This window comes from Rhinopithecus bieti, unplaced genomic scaffold (assembly GCF_001698545.2).
Source record: "Rhinopithecus bieti isolate Rb0 unplaced genomic scaffold, ASM169854v2 scaffold_73682, whole genome shotgun sequence".
NCBI lineage: Eukaryota > Metazoa > Chordata > Mammalia > Primates > Cercopithecidae > Rhinopithecus > Rhinopithecus bieti.
The window spans coordinates 3,451-13,217 of NW_016829166.1; the positions used below are offsets into that span (position 1 = coordinate 3,451).

Consider the following 9,767-nt stretch of genomic DNA (forward strand, 5'->3'; position numbering starts at 1 on the left):
TTTGCAAAGCATGAGGCAAACTGAGAAATGTGACATGGGCTGATAATCCCATTCAATTCTTTGGCAAATGCAGAAATAAAACCTGACTTCTTTTGGATTGAGAGCAACATGGCCAACGACAAGGCAGTATTAAACATGCAGCGGCTCCGTGGCCAGCCTTGATGTGTCAGTAACAGTAACTACCCTAAAATGGAGCTGGTAGCTGTGGCCTCAATGGGCTCTATGTAGTGGAGCACTGCGGCTTCCCATCCTGGGGGGAGCAGTCCCGTCCTCCCGGGGCCTCAGCTTCTTGTCTGTGTCAGACAGAAAAACAGTTGTTTTTATCATAACTTCAGTCATGATACAGTTTTGTGGGATATATTTCGTCAAGGTAGAATGAATTATTTGTTGCCTGGTTGTTTAACATGCATTTTTACCTCAGATCAGGATAGAGTACTAAAATTACATTACTTTCTCATTTTTTTTTTCAGTCATGGTTCATCAGAATGTATTAAGATTCAGAACCAAAGGTTATATGAAATTGGAGGAAATATAGGTAAGCATACTGTAATAATTTCTACTGCTCAATTCTCTGATTATTCTAAAAGAAATATGTTCATATTATCATAAAGGTATATTTTATAAATCTCTCAGATAAAAACTAAAATCAGTAGGTTTCTGATATTTTTATCTCATGTGACAACAGTTGCACAACTTTTCTAAAATATTTTCAAAATTTAAATGAGAATATTTTAGTGTTGATATGGAGTAGGCTTGGATCTTTTCCTGTTTTTGTTGTTGTTGTTGTTGTTTTATTTTGTTTTTGAGACAGAACCTTGCTCTGTTGCCCAGGTTGGAGTGCATTGGCATGATCTTGGCTCACTGCAACCTCCACCTCCCAGGTTCAAATGATTCTCCTGCCTCAGCCTCCCTAGTAGCTGGGATTGCAGGTGCCCGCCACCATGCCCAGACAATTATTTTATTTTTAGTAGAAACGGGGTTTCACCATGTTGGCCAGGCTGGTCTCGAACTCCTGACCTCAAGTGATCCACCCACCTCAGCCTCCCAAAGTGCTGAGGTTACAGGTATGAGCCACCGTGCCTAGCTGGCTTGGGTCTTTTCATTGTGACTTGAAGTTGGAAAGTCTCTCTGGAGACTCAATGCAAAACAAAGCAGAGAATACTATAAGAACTTTCAGAAGCATGACACCATTTTTATTAACTTCCCTATTTTCACTCTCCTCCCAAATTCATTCTTTCTATTTCCCTGGGGGAGCAGGGGAGGGATCAACAAAACTTCCCCGCTTGGTCTGTGAATATCCTCACAGACCCATGGGCGCTCTGTGCTCCCACTGAGGGCAGTGCCTCCTCTCGCCAGCACCCTCCACTCTCCCACACCCTCAACCTTTCCCTCCCAGCTGCGGCATTTCCATCTGCATTTAAAAAATTGGCAATTTCCCTCACCTTTACAAAATTCTTTCTTGACCCCCTTTAAGTCTACTCCCGTTTCTCTGTTCCACCTTACAACAAAAGCTTCTTGAATCAGTGTCTACACTCCAATTTCTTCCTCCTTGTTCTCTCTTGAAGCCACTCCAGGCACGCTCTGTCCCTCAGCACTTACACCAGAATTGCCCTCTTGTCATGGTCACCACACAACTCGTCTGTTTTTAGAACTGCCTGAGTTATCTTTCCCTCCTTTGAAGAACACTTTCTTCACCTGACTTCAAGGACACCCTAAGCTTCTGACTGTCTTCCCACTTTTCCTGGCTGTGCTGCTGGAGCCCCTGTGCCCCTTATTTCCTGTCCTCTCAGCCTCTCAAGGTTGGAGAACGGTAGGGTTCAGTCCTCGGAACTCTCCTCTATTTGCACTTACCTTCCGTGGTGAGATCAATCCATCTCACTGCTTTAAATACACCTGTATGTGGATGCCCCTGAAATTTCTATCTCACGGGTCCCGTCAAACACTAAACCTGTAAATCCAGTCACCTGGCAGGCTTGGATTTGGGGCCTCTGCACGTGCTCTGACTTCTCCCCAGGATGCCCTCCCTCCAGACAGCCTCACTTCTCAGTCCCTGGCCTCTGCCGGTCTTTGCCGATAAATCAGCTTCTCAGCGAGACCCCCCTTCCTCGCACCCTCCCGAACACGCCTTCCATGCTTGGCCTTTCTCTCATGTTCTTATCACCGGTGGACTTACTTGTTATTATATTTGTTAGTTGCCTTATGCTGCTCTTAGAATGTTTTTGACTGATACATGGCTGTAAACCCAGCTCCTGGAATAGTGCCTGGCACAGAATTAATATTTGGTAAGTGAATGAAGCCAACAGCCGAGCGTGCAGGCAGCTCTTGGTCGTTTTGTTGGAGACTTCAGCACACATTTCAAGCACACTGCACATAAAGACTTTCGCATACGTTTGCCCCAGGGAATGATCTTTTAGTTGTTACCATTTTGGGATTTCCTACCTATGGGCTTTACATCCATAGTAAAGAAACAAAATGACCATTCCTAAAATGAACTTGACTTGAATCTTCTCTAGCTCTGGTCAAGTACCTATCTATAAAACCATCGGAGGACGTGTATTAGCATACAAATGCTGAGTTTATACCTGAAACAAGTTCTTGCCATAGTTTTCTTTTCTTGGAGACAGGATCTCACTCTGTCACCCAGGCTGGAGTGCAGTAGTACGATCTTGGCTCACTGCAACCTCGGCCTCCCGGGTTCCAGTGGTTCTCCTGCCTCAGCCTCCCCAGTAGCTGGGATTACAGGCACCTGCCACCATACCTGGCTAATTTTTGTATTTTTAGTAGACATGGGGTTTCACCATGTTGTCAAGGCTGGTCTCAAATTCCTGACCTCAAGTGATCTGCCTGCCTCAGCCTCCCAAAGTGTGAGGAGTTACAGGTGTGAGGCACTGCACCTGGCCCTTGCCATAATTTTCTAATTGATGCCATGAAGCAAGGGAACAATTTGCCTGTGATGGTATGTCTGCTTTCTTCCACAATTTCACATGAGATTTATTTGATATACCCATACTTCACAGTCTTAAAGAAAGAAAGAAAAAAAAGGAAGGGAGAGAGGGAGAAGAGGGAAGAAGAGTTTGTTAAGAAACCTTAACATATGCCTACTTACTTTGGCCAAGAGAACTATATTAACCTTATTTGAACCTCACAAACACACACATACACGTATGTGTGCACGCACACACACACACACACACACAAATGTACACTTATTCTCTGATCTTTTTCTTTTAGGAGAGCATTGCTTGGATCCAGATGCTTATATATTGGATGTATATCGTATAAATCCTCAAGCAGAATGGGTGATTAAACCCCAACCAAGTTCTTAAAATATCCTCAAGATAGCTGCTATCATGTATTATATGCCAAAAAGATCCTACATTTTGGTAGGGAAGAAACAACACTATGTTTGCCATATTTGTCCCTACAGCCTTCTCAGTATTGCTGGCCCTCAGCAGTGGACATTGTCAGCATGAACTACGGAAGGGGCACTGGTTCACCAATTCAGCTGAAGCTTTCTCATGATATTTTTTTTTTTATAAAAGTAAAGGAAAGATGATGTGGTCCTTCCAGAAGAAAGACCAATCTAGAATATGGAACTCTAATCACTTCTAGTATTTCAGCTTCCTAGCAGAAATGAACTTGGCCCTAGACCGAGGGATAAGCAATGTTCTTTATGTAGCCAATGCTACCCAACGAAAGAGGTGAAAGAGACCCTTTTTTATACTTAATGTACATATATTGACTTTTTGAGCAAGAATGCCAGAAATAGCCTTCATTTCTACCCTGCAAAATAATCCAGATCTGCTTTTTAAAGAGAATCAGTTTCTAAAGTGAAACATACAATATTTATGCTCTGACTGACTCCTGAATTGGAGGAGGAATAACTTCTGTTTAAAGAAAACTCTATTGTTATGTACATCAGGCTGTGTATTGTGACTGTCAGCATTCTGGTGCAAATGAACTTTTCTCTATCATCAACTGTGGAAAATTGATACTTTTAAAGCATATTCTTCTATGAGCACAGGTCCCCCTAGTGAAGCTTAGTTTGACAAAGGGTGTCATATGTATTAACATTCACAGAGCCTCTATTTTCTCATTATGGTTATGGTGCTCAGTATCTTTCCAATTGCCAGGCACAGGCTGCCTTTTCTGATCAGACGTACCATTTTTTATATTTCACAACTATAGACAGTCACTTCTGCAGTCCCAATTTAAAAATGCAGAACTGCTTTATCCAAGAATGCTGAAAAATATTATTCTATCCAGGTTTTATAAACTGTGAAAGCAGGTTTTGCTTTTGCTTGTTAATCATAGGCATGGCCGAGCATTGTGGATTAGCCTGAGGCTGAAAATCAGATACATGTCTGGTAAGATGACCACTGTTTCACTGTCAGGAGCCTGGAGAGCCATTTTCCAGACCTGTGACCACCCAGAACACATAGTCCCCACATTTCTCATTTGGAGCAAATCTAAAAGGTTCTAAGGGATTGGACAGCTCTGCCTTTCCTCTTGAGACTGTGAATATAGTCCTTCTCGGGTTAGCTGGAATTGGGGACAGAGTTCTCATGTATCCCAGACAAGATTTTGATGAATTTATATTGGTTGTAGTGAGGCCCAAATGACTCTCTCTTAACAATTCAAGCAGTAGACGGAGTTGCTCACAAATACAGAAAACATCTTTTTGTCTACTTCACAAGTCTCGAAACGTGGTAATATTTAAGCCCATTTGTAGAAGAAATCTTTTATATGCTATATTACACCTTGGTATCTATATGAAACATTGCTTATATTAAAACATGTAGATAACTTGCTGGAATTTAGGATTTTGTTATATTTTTATAGAAAACACAAGATCCATTCATTTGATTTGTTCATTTGAGAATTTTTTTTTTTGCCTGAAAACCCATTAAAAGAAACGTGCCTTCTATATAAGTTTATATTTATTCCTACATTTTATTCATTTTTAATGTATGGATAATTGGTGGCACGTGACTACATCATGAATTTCTAGAGTCTGAAAAAAATGCTTTTACCATTTTTGCAATTCAGACAACAGGGGTGAACATTTTACTTTATGTAATTGCCACGTCCCAAGATGTAAAATGGCAGTGATTTATGACCACATATGGAAGAAATTCTTCAAATAGCTACCTTATGTCTCTGCATATATATGCAAACTGAGTGACATTTCTCAGTGCATTTCCTTGCATTCAAATAGTTCAATTCTGTTATGTTTATGTAGATAATTCACACATCTCTTCATTAAATTTTTTATTTGAGAATTTTTATTTCTTTTGACCAAAAACACATTAGAACGTGTGAGTAAATTCTGAAGGTTTTAAGATTTACTTCAGTTTGTCACCAGTTTCAAATAAATCCCTAATAGGTAACAGGTAAAATACAATTTCTTGTCCACTTTCATGTGGTTTTACATGGCAGAGACTTAGCTGAGTCAATAAGTATAATCACTCTAGTTTATTCAAGGATGTCTGGCAACTTTCAACTTCCATATATATATATATATATATATGGAAGACCATGTCAATACTAGTATCATTGGATATAACTTTTATTCTTAATCAGAGGGCGAATTGATTAGAGAAGAATGTTTAGTAGATACACAAACTGATATTTGTGTGATTAAAGAGGTTCTTTTGACCAATTTTATTCTTAAGAATAAACAAACCCCTACAGTTAAAATGCAAAGATGCCTGTCATCTAAGTATTAAAAGAATTTTTGCCTTATCAAGAGTTGTTTTTAAAAAGTTTAGTGAATTCATTGCAATTCTTTGCAAACAAAAGAAGGGCAGATACTGGGCTTCTACTTGCTATCCTTCAGAGCCTCTCCCCCTCACCCATTCCTAGTGCTCTTGATATACACTTGGGAAAATTATGTCCTCCAGGAGAAAGTGGTAGAGGGAACTGACATTTTAGGAATGCTTATTCAGGAAAAAATCCTAGAGTTGATTTCTTTTTTTCCTCCATTCTGCAAAAGAAGATCCCTTTGTTAAGCAGCTCACTTGGGAATATGATTCTTGGAGTCAATGATCTCTAAACAAACTGGATTATCAACTATTTACAACGTCTATACAGTATAAACTACCTCACTCGCCTTTCTTGGGAAAAAAAAAAATGAATGGACTTTAACAATTGTTGTTACAAACTGTGCCTGAATCTTATTATTTAAATCCCTTCAATTAGCTTTCAGTGTATGTTTAATAATATACATTTAATGATGAAAAACGTTTTCAGCAAAGCTTTAAAAGCAGAAATACTGTGTAACTGTGATCTGTGTGGTATACTCTGAGAGAATTCTGTGTCCTGCTCATTGTCTTGAGTTTCTAACCACGTGCAGACGCGAGTGTTCAGGAGTAGGAATTAATGTCCATCTTTTCTTTCAGGCATTTTCATCTGGTGTCCACCTATTTCACTTAGCTGAAAGCTCACATGAGTTAAAATGTCCCTTCTTCCTAGCAGGCGTATTTCAACTGTTCTTCATAAACGTTTATTTGCCTTAAAAGACTTTGTGTTAAGGGATTAGTTTCTCTGACAGGCAGTTTTTAACTGTTTTCCACAAATAAAAATAATATGACATGGGATTAGAATGTTTGTTTTCAAGCATTTTTAACAGTTTTACACACTTACATACACCTTAATTTTTTTTTTCTGTCAGACATTTACCAACTATTTTCTAAAACTAATTTGATTGACAAATCATGACACTAGAAAACACCAATGTTTTAAATCTTTGCCCATCTCAAAAGCTAATAATGATTCTTCTATTCCATCAGCTTTATTGTTAAGTAGAATATGTATGTTGCATTTTATCCTTAAGAAATAAAGAGAAAACACGAAAACATTGTATGAGAATTCTTCTACTTGGCTAGTCCAAGGGCACAGTGATGCTAGGGATGATTTTTGCCTTAAGGAAATATTTGTCAATACCTGGAAACAGATGTTTCCAAATGTTCTTGTTTTTGAAGAGTAACTTACTAGGTTTTCACCACCAGGGGGTGAGAGGGTGCTGCCAGCCTCTGGTGGGTGAGAAGCCAGGGATGCTGCCGATCCCACTCCAGTGCACAGGACAGCCCTGCAACATAGAATTATCCAGCCTGGCCCTGGCACAGTGGCTCACACCTGCAATCCAGCACTTTGGGAGGTGAGGTGGGTGGATCACCTGAGGTCAGGAGTTCGAGACCAGCCTGGCCAACATGGTGAAACCCCATCTCTAGTAAAAATACAAAAATTAGCCAGGCACAGTGGTGTGTGCCTATAATCCCAGCTACTTGGGAGGCTGAGGCAGGAGAATCACTTGAACCCAGGAGGCAGAGGTGGCAGTGAGCCAGTGAACCACTGCACTCTAGCCTGGAAGAAACAGCAAGACACTGTCAAAAAAAAAAAAGAATTATTCAGTAGTGCCAAGATTGAATAAATGTGCCCTGAGATAACAAATAAGGTCAGAGTGTCTGTTTTGCTATTTTGTTTAACACTGTACAGGAGATCTTATCTAGGGCTATAAATCAAGAAAAAGAAAAGGCAGAAAGTGTTGAAAGGAAGAAGTATAAAAATGTTTAATTTGCAGACGATATGACTATGATTATGTAAAGGAAATCATAAGGAATTAGTAGTTAAAATTACTAGAAGTAATAAGTACATTTAGCAACATCACAGGATACAAGGTCATTCACAAAAATCAATTGTGTTCCATGTATTAGCTATAAAGACAGCTGGGAAAGAAAATTATAAAAGCAATACCACTTACAATAGCATCAACAAATATAAAATATAGAAAAATAAATTTAGTGCAAGATAAGCAGGGCCTAATTACTGAAAACTATAAACATTGCCAAGGGAAATTAAATATGAACTCAATGAATGGAAGGATAGTCCACGTTCCTGAATTGCAAGATTCAATGTTGTTAAGGCATGCATTCTCCCCCAAAAGGACCTGCAGACACAACAAAATCCAAATCAAAATTCCAGGAGTCTTTTTTTGTTTTAGAAATTGAGAAGCTGATTTTAAAATGTATATGGAGACTATCTGGGGGCATGGTTCCAAGATGGCTGAATAGGAACAGCTCCAGCCTCCAGCTCCCAGCATGAGCAACACAGAAGACAGGTGATTTCTGCATTTCCAACTGAGGTACCAGGTTCATCTCATGGGGGCGTGTCAGACAGTGGGTGCAGGACAGCGGGTGCAGCCCACCAAGCAAGAGCCAAAGCAGTGCAAGGCATCGCCTCACCCAGGAAGCACAAGGGGGAAGGAAATTCCCTTTCCTAGTCAAGGGAAACTGTGACACACAACACCTGGAAAATCGGGTCACTCCCACCCTAATACTGCGCTTTTCCAAGGGTCTTAGCAAACGGCATACCAGGAGATTATATCCTGCACCTGGCTTGGAGGGTCCCACGCCCACACAGCTTCCCTCATTGCTAGCACGGCAGTCTGAGATCCAACTGCAAGGCAGCAGAGAGACTGGGGGAGGAGCACCTGCCATTGCTGAGGCTTGGGTAGGTAAACAAAGCGGCAGGAAGCTCAAGGAGGCCTGCCTGCCTCTGTAGACTCCACCTCTGGGGACAGGGCATAGCCAAACAAAAGGCAGCAGAAACCTCTGTAGATTTCAGTGTCCCTCTCTGACAGCTTTGAAGAGAGTAGTGGTTCTCCCAGCACAGAGTCTGAGATCTGAGAACAGACAGACTGCCTGCTCAAGTGGGTCCCTGACCCGAGTAGCCTAACTGGGAGACACTCCCCACTAGGGGCAGACTGACACTTCACACCTCACACGGCCAGGTACCCCTCTGAGATGAAGCTTCCAGAGGAACCATCAGGCAGCAACATTTGCTGTTCAGCAATATTCACTCTTCTGCAGCCTCCGCTGCTGATACCCAGGCAAACAGGGTCTGGAGTGGACCTCCAGCAAACTCCAACAGACCTGCAGCTGAAGGTCCTGACTGTTAGAAGGAAAACTAACAGAAAGGACATCCACACCAAAACCCCACCTGTATGACACCATTATCAAAGACCAAAGGTAGATAAAAACCACAAAGATGGGGAAAAAACAAAGCAGAAAAACTGAAAATTCTAAAAATCAGAGCGCCTCTCCCCCTCCAAAGGAACACAGCTCCTCACCAGCAATGGAACCAAGCTGGATGGAGAATTACTTTGACTAGTTGACAGAAGAAGGCTTTAGATGATCAAACTTCTCCAAGCTAAAGGAGGAAGTTCGAACCCATCGCCAACAACCTGAAAACCTTGAAAAAAGATTTGACAAATGATTAACTAGAATAACCAATGTAGAGAAGTCCTTAAATGACCTGATAGAGCTGAAAACCATGGCATGAGAACTACGTGACAAATGCACAAGCTTCAGTAACTGATTCGATCAACTGGAAGAAAGGGTTTCAGTGATTGAAAATCAAATGAATGAAATGAAGCGAGAAGAGAAGTTTCGAGAAAAAAGAGTAAAAAGAAATGAACAAAGCCTCCAAGAAATATGGGACTATGTGGAAACACCAAATCTACATCTGATTGGTGTACCTGAAAGTGAAGGGGTGAATGGAATCAAGTTGGAAAACACTCTTCAGGATATTATCCAGGAGAGCTTCCCCAACCTAGCAAGACAGGCCAACATTCAAATTCAGGAAATACAGAGAATGCCACAAGATACTCCTCGAGAAGAGCAACTCCAAGACACATAATTGTCAGATTCACCAAAGTTGAAATGACAGAAAAAATGTTAACAGCACCCAGAGAGAAAGGTTGGGTT

General features: G+C 40.9%; 1 long non-coding RNA gene across 1 annotated transcript; it reads left to right on the plus strand.

Annotated features, from left to right (window-relative positions):
- Positions 1 to 467: 467 nt before the first annotated feature.
- Positions 468 to 6,849, plus strand: LOC108523932 (uncharacterized). The gene is made up of 2 exons (XR_001883940.1): positions 468 to 535; positions 3,232 to 6,849. It is a non-coding gene; the product is annotated as an uncharacterized LOC108523932 (long non-coding RNA).
- The last annotated feature ends 2,918 nt before the right edge of the window (positions 6,850 to 9,767 follow it).